General features: G+C 47.4%; 1 pseudogene; it reads right to left on the bottom strand.

Moving 5' to 3' along the window:
• Positions 1-314: 314 nt before the first annotated feature.
• On the bottom strand, positions 315-521 carry LOC142265834 (U2 spliceosomal RNA; annotated as a pseudogene).
• Between the last annotated feature and the right edge of the window lie 22,330 nt (positions 522-22,851).

The following is a 22,851-nucleotide window of genomic DNA, read 5'->3' as shown; positions in this document are numbered from 1 at the left end:
CAGCAGCTGAATCCAATGTGTCCAAAAGGGATCTATTCTATTCAATTGCAAATGATCTAGATAAGACTGAGAATAAGATACTGCACGGGACATAGCAGAGTTGGTCAAGTTGAGTGGAGATGAGTTTGCTATTTGGCACAGCTTTTGCATCAATAAAGCAAGTAAAAGGTGTGAAAGATAAAAAAAAGGGTGAAAGTGTGAAAAGTGAATTGGCCAAATTGAGGTGCATATAAAGTTTTTGCTTTCTTTCAATTCACTAATGGGGCTCATTTGAATCAGGTGAATTGAGTTCTGCTTTTGGAAACTGGGTTAAGAAGGGGTGCACCGGTCCTGGAGGTACTGCAATACCAGGTCAATGCGTGGAGTGGACAGAGCAAGATTTTTTCCATCTCCTTGTTCTAAAAATCCATTTAATATATGGTCCCCAGAGAGGGGACGTATCAGATATTAAACTGATAAGAACAGATTTAATTTTTTTTTTTTTCTGTTTATCAGTAGGACTTCAAAATAACAAAGGTGATCGCCTCCCGTTGCCTGGGAACCGTCCAGGCACAAGAGGGCTATGTGTCACCAGAAGGCGCACACACTTCCTCAAGGCCGGCAGACGTGCAATCCCAGGCACCTTCCAGTACCGACCAAGGTAGCGTCCTCCGAAACTACACTTGATCTTAGCCAAAAGGCCGAGAAGCTATAACCCGAATTGGTTACGGCCTTGAGTGGCACCCTGGCCTATACCGGACACATCTTAGGGAGAGGGAGACAAACCCACGCCTACAGAAGACATTTTGTCACCCAAGCCAACCCTTGAAAAGGCTGTTTTGCAGAGCAAAAACAAGAAGAATGATGCTTTTTGCAGCCGCCGCCCACTGCAATTAATCTGAATAACTCCTCCTCCTCCAAGCACCTCCCCTCCCCCTTGCAGTCTTTCCAATTCATGATACAAAAAGACGGACGGACAGGACAGGACAGGACAGGCTGCCTGACTTTCCGTCACTGCCACCCTTTGCCATCCTTGCCCGTAGAAAGCCCTTTCATCATCCCCAAACCCTAATCTTTTCCCTTCCCTTCCCAGCTGCGTCTCACTCCCTTTCATTAGGAAGTGAGCGCAGCCTTTTCTCCGTTCTGCACATGCGCGACGTTAAACACAAATGCGCAGGCGTGCGTTCCATTAGCCTCACTGCATTCCACTCCCATACAGGAAGTGGGCGCAGCTATTACTACGGTCGCACATAAAAGAACCCACGGCCACCACTGCACACAGCTGACTCCACCACAGGACACCCACTTCTACACCAACGCAGGTAAGACAGGATCGGCACCTCTATGCTCCCGTTACAATCAGGCTCAGTCACCATGTGATAACGCTCTCAACTCTTTAGTTGCAGGCTCCCCTTGCTTCACCTCCACTGGCTGTGCTGCCATTTCCTCTCCCACCTGGAAGGTATACTTTATTCCACTATTTTCCTGTTTCTCTCTTCCCCCTTTTCCCATAACCTACTTTTATCTGCATTTGTGGGGTATCTATATGCTATTTACATCATAGTTTTATTCATTAATATGGAAGGGAAGAGTGCCCATGAGAGTGTTGAACTGCGGAGAGCAAGAGATTAAGCTGCTCCGATTTGCCACCATTGATAAGCTGTTCTCAGTAGATACACATGCTATCCAAACAGCAGCATCCACCATTGCTTCAGCCCACCCATTCAGTGACAGCTCACCAAGTCAGCCAGAGGAGTGGTGTAAGGAATTACACGTAGGCACTGACTCCACACCTTCACATCACAAGAAGGGGGTCTACAGGCTAGTGCAAGAATACGAGCAAGTCTTCAGCAAACATCCGCTAGACTTTTGAAGAATAAAAGGGGTCAAACACTACATCCCCACAAGTGCACACCCACCCATCAAAGAGAGATATAAGCCAAAACTACCTGCACATTACCAGTGTACCAAGGACATGTTGAGCAACATGAAGGAGGCTGGGGTTATCCGTGACAGTTGTAGCCTCTGGGCAGCTCCGTTGGTCCTGTTAAAGAAGAAGGACAGCACCACTCCCCTGTATTGAGGAATAGCTAGCTGCATTGAGAACTGCAAATTATTTTTCTACCCTTGATCTCACTAGTCGCTATTGGCAAGTGTCCGTTGCTGAGGCAGACCGGGAGAAGACCGCCTTTGCCACCCCGATGGGTCTCTGCGAGTTCAAAAGCATGCCCTTCGAGCTGTGCAATTTGCCAGGAACCTTCCAGAGGCTGATGGAATGCTGCTTGGGACACCGAAACTTTGAAACGGTACTGCTATACCTTTATGATGTTATTGTTTATTCTAAAGCAAACAAGATTTTAGGGTGTATAAAAAGGGAGATTAGATCCGGTGATCCCAACGTATTGTTAACCCTCTATAAATCACTTGTAAGGCCACATCTGGAATATGGGGTAAAGTCCTGAGCAGGTTGATAACCATTGGTTTGAGCATGGTAGGGTGTAGTGCGCATCTTCCTGCATCGGTAAAAGCTGCAGAAGTCCTTGAAGATTTCCGCTTCAAAGGCAGTGCCTTGATCTGTGAGGACTCTCTCTGAGTAGCCATGAGGTCTGCATAAGTGTGCTTGGAAGACCTTCGCTGCAGTATGGGCCATTAGATCTTTGACTTGTACCACAACCATAAATCTCGAGTAGTTGTCTACCATCGTAAGTGCATACGTGAGCTCGCCTCGATATTCTGCAACAAAACTCCCTTTTTCGATTTCAGTTTCAGCAAACACTCCTCTTCCTGTAGAAAATATTTATCATTACCTAAGACAGTCATTCTAATGCATGACAATATTAAGGCAATTTAGTTAAAACTTGTTTTAACTCACCTTTAAGGGGATTGATGTATTTCATGGTCAATCCAGGTTTGTCAGTGATGGCACTGACATAATGTATGGCGTCTTTTTCGGGCGTTATCCTTTGCCTTTTCATTGTGAAAATCCAGTTGCCTATATCAAAGCAAATTCTACTACTTGTAAAGTATGCAGAAAATGAAATGTAGAACATATAACATCAACTGCTTAGGAACGCATCATAGGTTAGTACTTAAAAGGATATTGTCATGTTCTAGTCATAATGCAAGCTGGACATTTTTCATGTTACCCTGTAATCGCCGGCCTGTTCTAATGCTCACAAGCCAAGATATAGGCTCAGCTGCTAAGGCTTCCCTCTGCCTTCTGAATGAAACTTGAATATGTCTGGCTCACTGTGTATATAGCAGGTGCTCAGAAAAAATAAGAGTCAATTCAATAGAAATAGCTCTGGCACACTATAGTGATCAATAACGTAAGAAAAGAACTCTTGGAATGCTGAAAATTCTTTATTTGTGCAAAAGGATAATTCATCCAACGTTTCGACCTTGTTTTTAGGTCTTTATCAAGGATAAAGTTATCTAAGATCATAAAGGGTTACAAAACCATATAAACACGTAATTAGTACATAGTACAACATAACAGTACAATATATTGCTACTTGAGAGTACAATGGGTCAAATAACCATGATGCACATACAAAAAATTTTTCCAAAGCCATAGTGAAAACATTTGTACTGAGGAAAGAAAATTTCCACATGACCTATCTGGAGAAACATTCTGGATCAAACAACCAAAAATAGTCAAGCAGGTAAATACACACCTATATGGATAACAGGATGATATGTGTTCAATTGTATAGCGTCATTGCCATTAAGGTACAAATGGAAAACTTGCAATCCTATATAGTGAAGGAAATGAACACATATCATATCAAAGAACACAGGAACATGGGTGTGAGAAAAACCTCAATGTTTATACTTTGTTCTTTATAATGGTGTGAACATGTATATGTCTCAGTACCTTATGCACTTGAGAATTCTAGTGAGTAGATGATGAAAGCCTATTTCAGAACTGGAATCGGTAAATAATTGTAGGTGGAATCTAAATGAAAAGATGGTACAAGTGTTATCATGACACGTGGGCTATAACACAATGGACCGTGTGACAAAGAAGAAAGGAGAGAAAGAAGAGGAAGAAAATGCAACTACCTGTAACATTACGTGATAGTCACTGGTAAGTATCACTTGACAATTCAAGTGAAAAAGGATTCCTTTATTAAAGGGTTCTCAGTCGCCTCAGGATCATGAAATACTAGGGTAAATGATATGAGAATGGGTAAGAAGCACCACTAAAGGAAATATGAGATGCAGGACATATATCTATAAACCCCTGAACTACATGATAGAAATAAAAAGAAGAAAAAAGAAAAAAAAGAAGAAAGAAGAAGAACACATAGAATGCGGAAAGAGAATGGGTACAACTACCTGAGTTACTGCAGGGAGGCCCCTGGTTGGTATTGTGAGGGTTAGTGGAATTCCTTCACTGAAGGGTTCTCAGTTGCCTCAGGTTCGTGAAAAATGCTATAGACAAATAATGCCCGGAGAAAAGGGGTTCATATACAGCGAATAATGGTAATACAAGGTACATGTGTCACATGTAATAGTATATATATATATATTGTACTAAGATCTACACCAGAAATAGAAAGTAGTCCCTCTGCCTTCTGTCTAGGTGCCCTGAGTTATGTCCTGTAAACTGTCACAGCGACCCAGACACACATGTGTAGTAGGGGAATATCCCTGCTGAGATGCCAGTGCTAGAGCACACGTTTGCTGTGGAGTTGAACGCTATGTGAGCAGTTCTTACCTTCAATGAGCAGAAGTCTCTTTTTTCAGATTTCAATATCTCTGTGGGTATCTGGCAGAAATATGGAATACTCTTTACTGCTAAGACCCTGTACACCACTCCCACTAAAGGGGGCTTTACACGCTGCGACATCGCTAATGCGGAGTCGTTGGGGTCACGGAATTTGTGACGCACATCCGGCCGCATTAGCGATGTTGCTGCGTGTGACACCGATGAGCGATTTTGCATCGTTGCAAAAACGTGCAAAATCGCTCATCGGTGACATGGGTCTCCATTCTCGATTATCGTTACTGCAGCAGTAACGATGTAGTTCGTCGCTCCTGCGGCAGCACACATTGCTCCGTGTGACACCGCAGAAACGAGGAACCTCTCCTTACCTGCCTCAAAGCCGCTATGAGGAAGGAAGGAGGTGGGCGGGATGTTCCGGCCACTCATCTCCGCCCCTCCACTGCTATTGGGCGGTCGCTCAGTGACGTTGCTGTGACGCCGCACGAACCGCCCCCTTAGAAAGGAGGCGGTTCGCCGGTCACAGCGACGTCGCCGGGCAGGTAAGTATGTGTGACTGGTTCTGTTCGGTGTTGTGCAGCATGGGCAGCAATTTGCCCGTGTCGCGCAACAGATGGGGGCGGGTACCCACACTAGCGATATCAGGACCGATATCGCAGTGTGTAAAGTAGCCTTTAGTCACATGACCAAGACTGTATCTGTGTCCCTACAACACACTTGAGACAAATGTGTGTGTGAGCCTGCATTGTGGGGTATATATAATATATTATAGAGCTGGGAAGGATCATTCTAAGCAGTGAGCTGTTCCAGTATTTGTAGGAAAATACCCAGTAGAAGCCTCAAACACAGCACCAATACCTCCCATCAGTATCCCACCACAGTGCCATGTAACCCATGCCCTACACTCCCATCTACACCAATACTATACAGGCACAAACTAGTATATCTGACTAAAAACCCCCAAAATATGAAGAACGGCCTATAGTTGAGTGTGGATATAAAATCTATGTGAGCAGAGCTAGAATAGAAATCACTGATCGCATTGAAGTCATTCTGACCATAAATCACCATGATATCAAGGTGAGGAGTTGTGTGTTACTGCTGGGAGGAAAGGGTTAACAGTGGAATATTAAGGTGCATTTCTGTGTGCAGTGTTACTAGTCAATGTACAAATTGTCTCTCCAGTAAAGGAGACAAACTCTAGCACAGCGCCACCTATTGGAAGTAGCGATCCTAAAAGTCACAAGTGGATTTTCAACAATCCATTGCAATATGACTCAGGATATATAAGCCAGATCAGAATCCCAATTTGCAGACACGGTGTTTCGGGGTGCTTGCCCCTCGTCAGTGCAAAGTATGGGGGTGTCAATGTAGTCATTGTAACAATTCAGTATGAGCTGCTCTTGGTGCCGGGGGAGGGAGATGCTCTCCTGAGCAAGATAGATGGGGAATGAACATGATATCTATATAGTGTAAGGCAGGGGGTCTCAAACTCGGCTGGGTGTATGGGCCGCACAGAGGAAAAAAATAATGTGGGGGGCTGCATTCTTTGCAGGACAAAGTGACATTTTTATTGGTACCATATATATATTTTTTTTTCACACACCTTTGGATGACTGATTTTCAACATTTTTCACTTGTTTATTATAACAAATGTGCACATTCTTTGGTTAAATCTAAAAAAAAAAAATTGATGTTAAAAAAAAGTTATGCCTTATTTTGTTTTTTTTACAGTTTATCCCTTTCTTTTAACTAATAGTGTTACAATTATGACGCTAGCGTTTTGTGAAGGGAATGCTTTGCCTACTTCCGTGACTATGGCCTTCCAGAACTGCTGCATTTTGGCTGACCTCTCCGCCTCGGGAATAAGAGACATAAAGTTCTCCTTGTAGCGTGGGTCTAACAGTGTTACCAACCAGTAATGATTGTCGGCCAAGATGTTCTTAACGCGAGGGTCACGAGACAGGCAGCTTACCATAAAGTCATCCATGTGCGCCAGACTCTTAACAGCCATCACTTCAATATCCAGACCAACACGATGACTGAACATGCTGTCCTCCTCCTTCTCCTCCTCCTCCTCCTCATCTACCCTGTCCTCTGGCCAGCCACGCTGAACTGAGCATATGACTGGTATGCATGTCATATCCTCAATTTGGTCGGAGAGTTGCTCCATGTCTTCATCTTCCTCCTCGTCATAGTCCTCCACTGCACGTTGTGATGAGACGAGGCTGGGCTGTGTGTTATCACCCACACCCACTACTGTTTCTTGCTCCAACTCATCGTGTTCCGCCTGCAATGCATCATGTTTGGTTTTGAGCAGAGACCGTTTTAGAAGGCAGAGAAGCGGTATGGTGACGCTAATAATGGCGTCATCGCCGCTCACCATCTTGGTGGAGTCCTCAAAGTTTTGGAGGATGGTACATAGGTCGGACATCCATCTCCACTCCTCAGGTGTTATGTGTGGAGTTTGACCCATTTCCCGATGGCTTAGGTGATGCAGGTACTCAACAACTGCCCTCTTCTGCTCACATATCCTGATCAACATGTGCAGAGTTGAATTCCAATGCGTGGGGACATCACACACCAGTCTGTGAGCCGGAAGATGCAAATGACGCTGAAAGCCGGCAAGGCCGGCTGAAGCAGTAGGTGACTTTCGAAAATGTGCAGACAGGCGGCGAACTTTTACCAGCAGATCAGACAGCTCTGGGTATGAGTTTAGAAACCGCTGAACCACGAGGTTGAGCACATGGGCCACGCATGGAACATGTGTCAGCTGGCCTCGCCTCAAAGCCGCCACCAGGTTCCGGCCATTGTCACACACAACCTTTCCTGGCTTTAGGTTCAGAGGTGTGAGCCAGTGATCTGCATGCTGTTTTAGAGCTGTCCACACCTCTTCTGCATTGTGGGGTTTGTCACCTATGCAGATTAGCTGCAGCACAGCCTGTTGCCGCTTCGCCGAGGCAGTGCTGCAGTGCTTCCAGCTTGGGACTGGTGTGGAGGGTAAAGTGGATGAGGATGCGCAGGAGGAGGAGGAGGCTGAAGAGCATGACATTCCGGAGCTGTAGAGTGTGGGTGAAACCCTGACTGAGGTAGGGCCTGCAAACCTTGGTGTGGGAAGGACTTGTTCCGTTCCTCGCTCAAACTGGGTCCCAGCTGGGCTGGGCTGGGTCCCTACCCGGCTGGGTAGGGCGTTGTGGGGGGTTTGTCTATCTCCGTTTGAGGTGAGTTTGTTTAAGTTAGCCTTTTCTTTGGCGTTTTTTGGAGCCCTGCGGGTTGGGGAGTTGGTATCGCCCAGTAAGGCGTTCCCCGGGGGCTTGGATTGGGGTGACATTATGTCAGTGGAAAACGGAGTTGAATTTTGGATTAGGAAATCGAAAACTGATCAGAGAGGTGTGGGTAGACTAGTCCGTTTGGGGATGGTTGTGGCATCTGATATGTGCCCGTTCAAGTGTCTCGGGAATTTTCAACAGATCCGTCCGAAGGTGGATGGCCCCTTATTACATATATCTTTTTATCGAGATACCAATTTGTGAGTGTTTTTAGGGCATGTTTGAAGTCGTTGGGGTTAGATCCGAAGTCTTTCGGATTGGGGCAGCGACGGAGGCCTCTATATGCGGCCTACCGGAGGAGACAGTTAAGCAGATTGGTAGGTGGAAGTCGCAGCGCTTTAAGTCGTATGTACGTCCCCAGGTGGTTGTTGGCAATTGAGGGGAAAAGGGGGGGGGGTATTAGGGTATTAGGGTAGCAATGGGGGGGGTGAGAGTGTGTGTTTTTTGTCAATTTGGTTTGGTGAGGCAATAAAATGGTGTCGTCTGTACATTTTGTATTGCAGAAGCACCCCCCCTTCCTTCCCTGGTCTGGATCCTTGGCCACTCTTATGTGTATTGGGGAGCCCGACGAGCGGACGCGAGATGGAACTGGAGACAGCTAGGTTTTGAGAAGGACCTGGCTCTCGTGCGATGGCTCGGTGTTCGGGGGTTAGGGTGCAGGAGGTGCATAGATACGCCCGGTTGGACAGACCTCCTGACATCTTAGTGTTGCATGCCGGGGGGAATGATTTGGGTGGGCGTCCTTTTCGAATCTTGATAAAGGACATCAAACATGATTTGTTACGGTTATGGGCGTCGTTTCCAGGTCTAACGATAGTCTGGTCAGAGATAGTAGCGAGAAAGAGTTGGCAGAAAGCGCGGTCAGTTGACAGGTTGAACAAGGCGCGGGCGAAGGTTAATAGGGCGATCTCGAAGTTTGTTAGTCGGAACGGGGGTATAGCAATACGGCATGTTGAGTTGGAAAGGACGGAAGAGGAATTTTGGTTGGCTGACGGGGTACACCTTAATGCGGTGGGAACTGACTTATGGGCTCTTGGCTTGCAGGGAGGTATTGAGAGGGCCCTTTGCTTGCGGGGGGTCTCAGGCACTTGAAGGGTTTCAAGGTGCCTTCGTTGTGGTGTTGTTTATTGGTGGGTCCTTGAAGTTGGTTTAAAATTGGTTCGGGGATTCATCCGGGTATGGATCCCCTCATTGGCAGAATTGATGGTCCCCTGGTGATTTTGGGGGGGAACCCCGACGGGGTATGTCGGGGCCCCTGGGGGTGTGGTTGGGGTTGACGGAGGATTAACCCTTATAATTTGGTGCTCCTGAGCCAGTGTGGGTAACGGCTGGGAGCAAGTTGAGGTTTTTTATTGCTCGGTTATGGGAATCACCAGGGTTTTGGTAGCTTCAAGGACCTTACCACATTGCAAATTTAATTGGTTATGTATTCTTGTTAATAAAATGGCTGCTATGGCCAAAATTATCCAAAGATAAATTTGTGTCTGTGTAATTACTTTTAAATAAGAAATGGGAATGGAGGTGTGGGGTATGAAAGGAAGACCGGAGTCAACAATTCCAGGGTCAAGCATGTTTATTTGCGTAAGCTTCGTTCCAGGGTAGAAAGGGTAAGAGTGCCTTTCAGAATTCGAAGTGGTCAGACTGTACGGACCACCAAGAACTGCAGGAGAGCTTGAACATCTTCCCATGGATTTGCGACATCCTCCCTCATCAGTTACGTAGGTAAGCAGGTTCTCAGCATTGCAGCCCATTTGTTGTCTTAAGTTAGTTAAGCGGGGTTAACTAACCTGTCAGTTCAGCCTCAGGTCTAAAGCAGAGGCCTGGACTCCACTCCTTACTCCTCACTCCACAACTCTCCTTAAAAACAACTGACTCCTTTTTCCTGCCCCGGGGTCTCCAGACCCCTAGGTGGGCGTTTCCTTCCGTCTGGTCCTGCCCACTGGTGTGCCTGTCTTTCCCTAGGGGAGGTGACTAGGGTTTTCTGGTTGGCTTTGTGTGACTTAGGTGAGGGAAGTTGTTATGCGGGGGCCTATGTGTGACTATCTGCAGTGTCAGGGCGTCACATATGTATGTGTGTATGTCTGCTAAAGGAATCCGCACCGTCATATTTACAAACACAAAATTTTGCAGACACCTCATGTGACTCAGGGAACGTTGTAGACTATGTTTTAACAGGAATATTTAACCTTTACAGTTACTCTCCAAAAAACCTGCCTCCATTAAACTGAATGGAGGTGGGAGCTGCAAGTTATTAATAGCAGCTGTGATTGGTTGCTATAGGAACAAAGGACATTCATAGTATAAGAAGCTTATGTGTGAGATAATATGATGTCAGTGGGGAGACAGATAGAGAGAGACAGACACAGACTGAGAGACAAACAGACAGAGACAGATAGGCATAGACAGACAGGGAAAGAGACAGAGACAAACAGACAGAGGCAGACAGGGAAAGAGACAGACAGAGATAGACAGGGAAAAAAGGCAGACAGACAGAGACAGAGAAAGAGACAGAGGCAGATAGGGAAACAGACAAAGACAAACATACAGAGACAGGCAGGAGAAAAGGCAGACCGACAGGGAAACAGACAGACAGGGGAAGAGACAGACAGAGAGAGACAGACAGATAGAGACAGACAAAGAAATACAGAGATAGACAGGGAAAGAGACAAACGGGGAATGAGTCAGACAGAGAGAGACAAAGAGAGACAGGCAGAGAGAGACAGGGAAAGAGACAGACAGGGGAAGAGACAGACAGAGACAGACAAAGAAATACAGAGACAGACAGGGGAAGAGACAGACAGGGGAAGAGACAGACAGGGGAAGAGACAGACAGACAGGGAAAGAGACAGACCTGGAAAAGAGACAGACCTGGAAAAGAGACAGACAGACATAGAAACAGACAGCCACAAAGAGAGAAAGACAGACAGACACAGAGAGACAGACAGAGATAGAGAGACAGAGAGACATGGATAGAGATAGAGACACACAGAGACAGACAGATGACAGAGACTGGGAGAGAGACAGACAGAAGCATAAATCCCTAACTAAAACTTAACATTTAATGATAGTTTTAAAAGGTAAAAAAACACAAATCATGTAAATAGCATGACTCTCTTCTGTGCATAGAGTCAAAATTTTGTGTTTGTAAATATGACGGTGCGGATTCCTTTAGCAGACATACACACATACATATGTGACGCCCTGACACTGCAGGTAGTCACACATAGGCCCCCGCATAACAACTTCCCTCACCTAAGTCACACAAAGCCAACCAGAAAACCCTAGTCACCTCCCCCAGGGAAAGACAGGCACACCAGTGGGCAGGACCAGACGGAAGGAAACGCCCACCTAAGGGTCTGGAGACCCCGGGGCAGGAAAAAGGAGTCAGTTGTTTTTAAGGAGAGTTGTGGAGTGAGGAGTAAGGAGTGGAGTCCAGGCCTCTGCTTTAGACCTGAGGCTGAACTGACAGGTTAGTTAACCCCGCTTAACTAACTTAAGACAACAAATGGGCTGCAATGCTGAGAACCTGCTTACCTACGTAACTGATGAGGGAGGATGTCGCACATCCATGGGAAGATGTTCAAGCTCTCCTGCAGTTCTTGGTGGTCCGTACAGTCCGACCACTTCGAATTCTGAAAGGCACTCTTACCCTTTCTACCCTGGAACGAAGCTTACGCAAATAAACATGCTTGACCCTGGAATTGTTGACTCCGGTCTTCCTTTCATACCCCACACCTCCATTCCCATTTCTTATTTAAAAGTAATTACACAGACACAAATTTATCTTTGGATAATTTTGGCCATAGCAGCCATTTTATTAACAAGAATACATAACCAATAAAATTTGCAATGTGGTAAGGTCCTTGAAGCTACCAAAACCCTGGTGATTCCCATAACCGAGCAATAAAAAACCTCAACTTGCTCCCAGCCGTTACCCACACTGACTCAGTAGCACCAAATGGTTAGGGTTAATCCTCCGTCAACCCCAACCACACCCCCAGGGGCCCCGACATACCCCGTCGGGGTTCCCCCCCAAAATCACTAGGGGACCATCAATTCTGCCAATGAGGGGATCCATACCCGGATGAATCCCCGAACCAATTTTAAACCAACTTCAAGGACCCACCAATAAACAACACCACAACGAAGGCACCTTGAAACCCTTCAAGTGCCTGAGACCCCCCGCAAGCAAAGGGCCCTCTCAATACCTCCCTGCAAGCCAAGAGCCCATAAGTCAGTTCCCACCGCATTAAGGTGTACCCCGTCAGCCAACCAAAATTCCTCTTCCGTCCTTTCCAACTCAACATGCCGTATTGCTATACCCCCGTTCCGACTAACAAACTTCGAGATCGCCCTATTAACCTTCGCCCGCGCCTTGTTCAACCTGTCAACTGACCGCGCTTTCTGCCAACTCTTTCTCGCTACTATCTCCGACCAGACTATCGTTAGACCTGGAAACGACACCCATAACCGTAACAAATCATGTTTGATGTCCGTTATCAAGATTCGAAAAGGACGCCCACCCAAATCATTCCCCCCGGCATGCAACACTAAGATGTCAGGAGGTCTGTCCAACCAGGCGTATCTATGCACCTCCTGCAACACCCTGTTCCACCCTAACCCCCGAACACCGAGCCATCGCACGAGAGCCAGGTCCTTCTCAAAACCTAGCTGTCTCCCGTTCCATCTCGCGTCCGCTCGTCGGGCTCCCCAATACACATAAGAGTGGCCAAGGATCCAGACCAGGGAAGGAAGGGGGGGTGCTTCTGCAATACAAAATGTACAGACGACACCATTTTATTGCCTCACCAAACCAAATTGACAAAAAACACACAGTCTCACCCCCCCATTGCTACCCTAATACCCCCCCCTTTTCCCCTCAATTGCCAACAACCACCTGGGGACGTACATACGACTTAAAGCGCTGCGACTTCCACCTACCAATCTGCTTAACTGTCTCCTCCGGTAGGCCGCATATAGAGGCCTCCTTCGCTGCCCCAATCCGAAAGACTTCGGATCTAACCCCAACGACTTCAAACATGCCCTAAAAACACTCACAAATTGGTATCTCGATAAAAAGGACCCATCCTCGTGACATAATAAGGGGCCATCCACCTTCGGACGGATCTGTTGAAAATTCCCGAGACACTTGAACGGGCACATATCAGCAATGCGTGGGGACATCACACACCAGTCTGTGAGCCGGAAGATGCAAATGACGCTGAAAGCCGGCAAGGCCGGCTGAAGCAGTAGGTGACTTTCGAAAATGTGCAGACAGGCGGCGAACTTTTACCAGCAGATCAGACAGCTCTGGGTATGAGTTTAGAAACCGCTGAACCACGAGGTTGAGCACATGGGCCACGCATGGAACATGTGTCAGCTGGCCTCGCCTCAAAGCCGCCACCAGGTTCCGGCCATTGTCACACACAACCTTTCCTGGCTTTAGGTTCAGAGGTGTGAGCCAGTGATCTGCATGCTGTTTTAGAGCTGTCCACACCTCTTCTGCATTGTGGGGTTTGTCACCTATGCAGATTAGCTGCAGCACAGCCTGTTGCCGCTTCGCCGAGGCAGTGCTGCAGTGCTTCCAGCTTGGGACTGGTGTGGAGGGTAAAGTACTGATGGGGTGGGTGTCTGTGTGGCCCAATTTTTGGAAAAAAGGGAGACTCCGCTTGGAGTAACCCTTGCTTGCTGTGTTTTTAAAAGAAGCCAAGATGAACAGAGCTGGGATCAGGAAAGACTTTGCTACCTACCCCGGTGTCATCCTGGGGACGGTTAATTATGGCGTATTTTTGATTTTGCTTGATGCAAATCAAAACATCCTGTTTGCAACTAGGGCCCAAGTGCTGCCACTGATGGGGTGGGTGTCCGTGTGGCCCAATTTTTGGAAAAAAGGGAGACTCCGCTTGGAGTAACCCTTGCTTGCTGTGTTTTTAAAATAAGCCAAGATGAACAGAGCTGGGATCAGGAAAGACTTTGCTACCTACCCCGGTGTCATCCTGGGGACGGTTAAGAATAGCGTATTTTTGAATGTGCTTGATGCAAATGTAGCTGTGAAGTGTACAACTGGGGCACAACTGCTGCCACTGAAGGGGTGGGTGTGTGTGGGGCCCAATTTTTGGAAAAAAGGGAGACTCCTCTTGGAGTCACCTTGCGGTGTTTTACATGATTTTAGAATGGCGTGCCATGCCTATATCTGTGTGTCCTCCTCTTTTTCCTTGTCCAGCTGTTTTGTTTTCGCATGAGTATATGTCCTTGTCACTTTCCCATGTGTTTGTGTTGTGTTGTGAGTTGTTTGTCACCTTTTGGACACCTTTGAGGGTGTTTTCTAGGTGTTTTACTGTGTTTGTGATTGCCTGCCATTGTTTCCTATTGGCTCGAGTTCGGTTCGTCGAACGTTCGACGAGCCGAACTCGAACGGGAGCTCCGTTCGGCGAACCGACCTCGAGCCGAACCTGGACCGGTTCGCTCATCTCTACTCCTGGACATACCTACCCCGGTGTCATCCTGGGGACGGTTAAGAATAGCGTATTTTTGAATGTGCTTGATGCAAATGTAGCTGTGAAGTGTACAACTGGGGCACAACTGCTGCCACTGAAGGGGTGGGTGTGTGTGGGGCCCAATTTTTGGAAAAAAGGGAGACTCCGCTTGGAGTAACCCTTGCTTGCTGTGTTTTTAAAAGAAGCCAAGATGAACAGAGCTGGGATCAGGAAAGACTATGCTACCTACCCCGGTGTCATCCTGGGGACGGTTAATTATGGCGTATTTTTGAATGTGCTTGATGCAAATCAAAACATCCTGTTTGCAACTAGGGCCCAAGTGCTGCCACTGATGGGGTGGGTGTCTGTGTGGCCCAATTTTTGGAAAAAAGGGAGACTCCGCTTGGAGTAACCCTTGCTTGCTGTGTTTTTAAAAGAAGCCAAGATGAACAGAGCTGGGATCAGGAAAGACTTTGCTACCTACCCCGGTGTCATCCTGGGGACGGTTAAGAATAGCGTATTTTTGAATGTGCTTGATGCAAATGTAGCTGTGAAGTGTACAACTGGGGCACAACTGCTGCCACTGAAGGGGTGGGTGTGTGTGGGGCCCAATTTTTGGAAAAAAGGGAGACTCCGCTTGGAGTAACCCTTGCTTGCTGTGTTTTTAAAAGAAGCCAAGATGAACAGAGCTGGGATCAGGAAAGACTTTGCTACCTACCCCGGTGTCATCCTGGGGACGGTTAATTATGGCGTATTTTTGAATGTGCTTGATGCAAATCAAAACATCCTGTTTGCAACTAGGGCCCAAGTGCTGCCACTGATGGGGTGGGTGTCTGTGTGGCCCAATTTTTGGAAAAAAGGGAGACTCCGCTTGGAGTAACCCTTGCTTGCTGTGTTTTTAAAAGAAGCCAAGATGAACAGAGCTGGGATCAGGAAAGACTTTGCTACCTACCCCGGTGTCATCCTGGGGACGGTTAATTATGGCGTATTTTTGAATGTGCTTGATGCAAATCAAAACATCCTGTTTGCAACTAGGGCCCAAGTGCTGCCACTGATGGGGTGGGTGTCTGTGTGGCCCAATTTTTGGAAAAAAGGGAGACTCCGCTTGGAGTAACCCTTGCTTGCTGTGTTTTTAAAAGAAGCCAAGATGAACAGAGCTGGGATCAGGAAAGACTTTGCTACCTACCCCGGTGTCATCCTGGGGACGGTTAAGAATAGCGTATTTTTGAATGTGCTTGATGCAAATGTAGCTGTGAAGTGTACAACTGGGGCACAACTGCTGCCACTGAAGGGGTGGGTGTGTGTGGGGCCCAATTTTTGGAAAAAAGGGAGACTCCGCTTGGAGTAACCCTTGCTTGCTGTGTTTTTAAAAGAAGCCAAGATGAACAGAGCTGGGATCAGGAAAGACTTTGCTACCTACCCCGGTGTCATCCTGGGGACGGTTAATTATGGCGTATTTTTGAATGTGCTTGATGCAAATCAAAACATCCTGTTTGCAACTAGGGCCCAAGTGCTGCCACTGATGGGGTGGGTGTCTGTGTGGCCCAATTTTTGGAAAAAAGGGAGACTCCGCTTGGAGTAACCCTTGCTTGCTGTGTTTTTAAAAGAAGCCAAGATGAACAGAGCTGGGATCAGGAAAGACTTTGCTACCTACCCCGGTGTCATCCTGGGGACGGTTAATTATGGCGTATTTTTGAATGTGCTTGATGCAAATCAAAACATCCTGTTTGCAACTAGGGCCCAAGTGCTGCCACTGATGGGGTGGGTGTCTGTGTGGCCCAATTTTTGGAAAAAAGGGAGACTCCGCTTGGAGTAACCCTTGCTTGCTGTGTTTTTAAAAGAAGCCAAGATGAACAGAGCTGGGATCAGGAAAGACTTTGCTACCTACCCCGGTGTCATCCTGGGGACGGTTAATTATGGCGTATTTTTGAATGTGCTTGATGCAAATCAAAACATCCTGTTTGCAACTAGGGCCCAAGTGCTGCCACTGATGGGGTGGGTGTCTGTGTGGCCCAATTTTTGGAAAAAAGGGAGACTCCGCTTGGAGTAACCCTTGCTTGCTGTGTTTTTAAAAGAAGCCAAGATGAACAAGTCATGGTCAGCAAAAACTTTATCTACCTACCCCGGTGTCATCCTGGGGACGGATAAGAATGGCGTATTTTTGAATGTGCTTGAAGCCAAGATGAACAGAGCTGGGATCAGGAAAGACTTTGCTACCTACCCCGGTGTCATCCTGGGGACGGTTAAGAATAGCGTATTTTTGAATGTGCTTGATGCAAATGTAGCTGTGAAGTGTACAACTGGGGCACAACTGCTGCCACTGAATGGGTGGGTGTGTGTGGGGCCCAATTTTTGGAAAAAAGGGAGACTCCGCTTGGAGTCACCTTGCGGTGTTTTACATGATTTTAGAATGGCGTGCCATGCCTATATCTGTGTGTCCTCCTCTTTTTCCTTGTCCAGCTGTTTTGTTTTCGCATGAGTATATGTCCTTGTCACTTTCCCATGTGTTTGTGTTGTGAGTTGTTTGTCACCTTTTGGACACCTTTGAGGGTGTTTTCTAGGTGTTTTACTGTGTTTGTGATTGCCTGCCATTGTTTCCTATTGGCTCGAGTTCGGTTCGTCGAACGTTCGACGAGCCGAACTCGAACGGGAGCTCCGTTCGGCGAACCGACCTCGAGCCGAACCGGGACCGGTTCGCTCATCTCTACTCCTGGACATAGCATTCGAATTACCAGGTCCCTGAAGGCTGAAATGCGTAGTGGCCGGAAATCATGAACAATTACAATGGGCGTATGTGCTGTAGATCCTGCGTCAGTTGTAGCTTGGAACTTTGTCTTTTCACGGATTTGCCCGTCTCTCATGGTGTTGGGCTATTTTCGGATCAAAATGGTGTGTCCCTCCTTGGCCCGTATCATGGGTTATTTCAGGGGCAAATTTAACTCTCTTAGCACTTTTCTCCTTAATTGTGGCCGTTGAATTGTTGGGTCAAGGTCTATCCAACCAGCATATTTGTTGTTTTTCAGACAATTTAGGGCTCGTGCATAGTAATAATAACACAGGTTTCCAAGGGTAAAAATTTTTGAAAGATGTGATTTTTTTCATACTTTTGATCATTGGACTCAGTAAAAATATTGAAAAAATATCATCACGTACAGTTTTTTCACAAACACTGATTCTATAGGTGTTAGGGCCAGGTGGACGGGCAGACCCAGGAGGTGGATCCACTGGGCCGAACACCTTAATGAAGGCAAGGGGTCCGGTAGCCGGAGCACTACGGGTAGCAGGACAGTCCATGCAAAAGAGTGGAATGGAGAAGTCCCTGGGACCACGGAGTCACTGATGGTAGTCCGGGTGACGGAGCTCAGGTTCGGAGGCCGAGATGTCAGGCAGAGTCCGGAACCGATGGAGCGAGAGGACGGGTCACCACAGGGATCAGAGATGGTACGGACTGACGGGATGGCAGATAGTCAGCGTTCGGGGTTCGGGAATCGGCAGGACCGGATGGCGAGGCAGGAGCGGCTCTAGAAGAGAGATAGGTAAGTATATCACAGAGACACAAGGAGACCTGACTCCTAGCTTAGGAAACACGAAGAACAGGCCCCGCCCACTTGGACATTAAACCCCTTTATACCCTGTACCTGTGTGTTCAATTTCCTGTCAGTGGACGCTGGCCCTTTAAGAGAGGGTCAATGACCGCGCGCGCGCCCTAATGCGCATGCGCGAGGCCCGGGTGCCAGAAGCCAGGGCAGGGAGCGGTGTATAGGAAGCAGGGGAGCCGGCCTGGAGCAGGGCTGCCGACGGGCGCCGGGAGTGGGGACCGGGCCGCCTGGGGACCGCAGGTGGTGGAGGCTGGAGACCGTGGAGCGGGGGATGTCTGCCAGAGGAGCCGGGGAGCGAAGCAGGGAAGCCGGGGAGCGTGGCAGGTGAGCCGGGGGGCAGAGCAGGGGACCCGGAGAGCGTGACAATAGGTTTCCAAAAGGTTAGAATTCTGAAAAGATTCCCTCCATACTTTTCTGAAGATGGTGCTCTAGTGTATTCAAGCGATGTTCCTGTGCTGATGGAAAATGTAACATTAAGTACAATGTGAGCGAGTGGAGACACGTCATTGTTTCATCCAAAAAGTCTGAAAGCTGTGCTACTGCTCAATGGCAGTAAGTATTCTTCAGTGTGTGTAGGGCATGTGTCGCGGGCAGAGGGGCCACGCACGCTACGCTCGGGTTCGGGGACTTCTGCTGCTGCTGCTGCTCGGTGGCTCGAGCGGAGGGCCAGATCCGGGGACTCGAGCAGCGCTCCTCGCCCACGAGTGAAAAGGGGGTGGTTTGTTTGGGGAGATAGTTAGTGACGTCACCCACAGGTCGTGGTGATAATGGGCACCACCACTGCTGGTGACGGGGATCCCGGGAGCGATGGCAGGGAGCAGCTAGGATGTTGGTTCCCCCTCCGTGGGTAGGGGTTGGTGATCCCGGGGCCCGGTGGCGGTACGGGGAGGCTGGATGGCTGGGGTGTACGTACCGAGGGAGCCCGTTTGCCCGCAGGCGCTGGCCCTTGGATCTCTAGCCTATGGCGGTGGCTTTTTATCCTCACGGTGTGGACGGTTGCCTTCTGTCGGGTCTTGGGTGTTAAGGAACCCCTGGGATTCCGGTCACTCTCGGATTTGACCATTGTCGGCGGCTCCTAGCCTGGTCAGGGTCCAATGGCCCTGCCTTTGTGCTTGGTACAGATCCGCTCACCGGTTCAGTTCCCTTCGGGTCACCGCCCGTCCCCGGTCCTACGGTTCAGCTGACTTGTACCACCTCCTGCAGACGGCCACCACCGTCTGCCGACCTTGCTGACAGTGCCTGGGCTCCTACCCAGACACTAACAGTTTCTGTCCTCTCACTTTCCACTACAAAACTAAACTAACTGCTTTTTCCCGCCTCCAGGCCTGTGAACTCCTCGGTGGGTGGGGCCAACCGCCTGGCTCCGCCCCACCTGGTGTGGACATCAGACCCTGGAGGAGGCAACAAGGATTTTGTGTGACTGATGTAGACTATCCAGGGGAGGGGGTGTGTGTGATTTTGTGTTTGTGACTACCTGGCTAGTCCAGGGCGTCACACATGCTATGCACTTGGAAGAAAGCTGTGAGAATTTAGACTTTATTCTCAAGAAACTTAACTACAAGGAGCATGGATGGTCAATATGTGGTGGTCTAAAAATGTTCTCATTGCTTCTTGGGCAGCAAGGAGGATATATTAAATACCCATGCTGTTCTGCCTCATGGCAGCCTGCTAATAGTCATTCATTAAAATTTCTGTTACAACCCCTAGAGGTCATTGTTATTCTTTTGAATTGCTGAGTTTCCCTTTAAGCTAAATGTATTCTGGGTAAGGAATGCCTCCCTGAGCTGAGAAGAAGCCTGCAGCCATTTTCTCTTTGGATTTGTCAGGAAAGGACATGCCGACTTACCTCTCTGTACATTCACCCCTGCCTAGTGTAATCCGGTGAGCAAAGCAAATTACATGTGTTAGTGATAGAATCCTAGATGGAAGAGTGTAGTAAATGCATTGTACATTGTACTTCTACACCTTTAGTGTCATCCCTGTCTTGTTTGTCTAGATAAGATTTCTATGTATTGCAGATGCAGTGACCTTTCACCTACATTCTCGTAAGAACTGCATCTCATGTACTGTTATGCTATGTTAACTCTGTATTAACACTGTACTGACTGTAATCATTTTCTTGTTATAGTTTTTACCCGTATAAAACAGTATCTTGGATATACCGTATTCTGTCTTCAACTGCATCTTGGATATTCCTATATTCACTGTATATTCCATGTATACTGCAATCAAGTTCACGTTACCAGCTAATAAATCAAGGCTATTGAACTCCACAGTCTGTTTATTTGAAATGTGAACTAGGGTTTAGCTGTATGCTAGAGATTCACAGCATTACGTAAAAGAAGGCAGAACACATGCTTTTTGTGTGAATTGGAAAGCCAGGTTAGGACTCTTCACTGGAGCAAAAAAAATTGGCCAACAAGAACATCTTTGTAACCGGGACTCAAGAACATTGTTGCATAAAGCTTAGTTGATCCCACCTAAAGTTCTCTTGCCACCACTCCACTGTAAGCTTGGACTGATGAAGCTGTTTGTGAAAGCGCTACTGAAAGAAGGAGAGATGTTTAAGTACCTGTGTACCAAGTTTCAGGGACTGTCAGAATCAAGTCTGAAGGAAGGTGTGATGCCCTGGCAAAACCAGGTAGTTACAGATAGGCCCCCGCACAACACCTTTCCTCACTTAGGAAACACACAGCCGACCTGAAACCCTAGTCACCTAGGACCCTGAAGCCAGGACCGAAAACAGCGGCCTAGCTAATTAAATGATTGAGGGCAGGATTATAGGTCCTATCCCACCTAAAGTCCCTCAAAGAAGACAACAGCCCACTGATAGGGATAAGGCCACCGCCAGGGCCCTTAGATCCCACGGGCCAGCGCCTGCGGGCACGGCTCCTTAGGCCATATCCAGCCGGGAGCGGACTCCTGAGTTCCAGACCAGGCAGTCCACCATACACAAAAACAAGTGCAGAGTAAAGGACAGCGACCACCAGCCTGGGTGGGGGACCTGAATGCAACCGGCCGGGGCGGCAGGCCACCAGCACCTTTGGTTTACCGAAAGACTCGTGTGATTCATTTACTGTGAGTAACCAAACATCCCCCTGCTTGCTCAGGCGCGCCGGCCCTTGCCATCACCATACCCTGCACAAAGACACTGGGCCCCGGGGCAATCATCCCTACACACGGAGGGGTTAACATCCAGCTGCCACTACATCTCTCCCGGGTATCCCATAACGGCAGCGGTGGTGTCCCACCTCACCACACACCGTTGGTGGCGTCACAAACTTAATACGGCCTAGCCCATACATCTACATTCCTCCTTTTATTCGACATGTCCGCGAGACCCCCGGGTCGAGCCACTCTCTTAGAAGGTCTGGATCCGACCAACGGCGGCTGCTGGCACAGGGGCAGCACAAAAGCATTTTTGTGGGTTCGGATATTCAGAAACCCATGAATGAAGGATGACGTGTTTTAAACAATAATGAAAACTGTTGAAAAAAGGGCTTGGGACTCTTTGAAAGAAGCAATAAATACGTTTCTAGGTAACAACAAAGAATCAAAATTTAAGTCCATCGTGGAGAACATGCTGAAACGTTTCAAAGCCTTGGGTTGTCTAATGAATTTGAAGTTACATTTTTTACATTCCTATTTGGACTACTTGTCTGAAAACCTTGGTGCTGGTGGGAAGAACAAGAAGGTTTTCATCGGAATATCAAGGAGATGGAACGACGATACCAAAGTAAATGAAACGTGAACATGATTGCCGGATGCTTCACAGAGAAGATCCACAGGCCTTCTATAAGAGAAAAGGGGGATCTAGAGAAAAGGAAAAAGTGCAAGAATAAATTTCTAATAAAGTTGCAGAATGACTGTACAATAAATAAATGTATTTTATATATAAAATTGTGAATATTTTTGGTTACAATAAGTATTTTTCTTGTTCATGTCACTTGTATGTAACTTCACACATGGATTGTACAAAATCAATATTTGATGGTTAAAAAAAAATATTTATTTTTTTTTTTAAATCAGGACATTAGAAAACATAATAATCAGTCACTGGATTTGAAGTTTCATAAACCAAAATTTTACATAGCTGTGTAATTTGTCGGGCACCCACCGACAATAGAATAGCGCCAGATTTAGGAAGCTGGCTGAGGTCTGCAAAGTCTGTAGCCAGGTGACAAAATTGTCCAACCTGGGTTTCTTCCTTAAGTAGTCTCTGGTATGATGATATGGTATAATCCTGGCAGCCGGAGTCGAAATCCCTAGATTGCGGTTATGATCTCCAATCGGAATTGGAGCCCCTAGATTGAAGCCATGTAGCCAAGTGATCCTCTAGTTGAAGCCAAAGTCCCTAGACCGAGTCCACAAGGCATCCTGGTTCTGATCCCCTAGCCAGCTCCTAAGAGCTTAGACTAGATCATGCAACATCCATCAACAACCTGGTGACTCCAAGAAGTCCCCTTTTATAGCCATAACCTTCCCTTAGGATATACTGTGCCCTTATCAGATTGGTTGTACAAGGTTGCTTCTCTTATTGGATGGATTTCAAGCTGCATGGATAATGTTCATTTAAATGATGTGGATAGAAAGACTGAAGATATCTACATGTAGTCTGAAATCCATCATGAATCAATACTATTTTACACAGTCATAAGCAGCCCATGGGCATTCACCTGCATTCAAACCAATAACAGCTCATAGACCAGACAATCCATCTACCACTGGACCAAAGACAG

Source organism: Anomaloglossus baeobatrachus, unplaced genomic scaffold (genome assembly GCF_048569485.1).
Source record: "Anomaloglossus baeobatrachus isolate aAnoBae1 unplaced genomic scaffold, aAnoBae1.hap1 Scaffold_2778, whole genome shotgun sequence".
Lineage (NCBI taxonomy): Eukaryota > Metazoa > Chordata > Amphibia > Anura > Aromobatidae > Anomaloglossus > Anomaloglossus baeobatrachus.
Note: the sequence above shows the minus strand (reverse complement) of the source record. Positions and strands in the feature narration are given on the sequence as shown.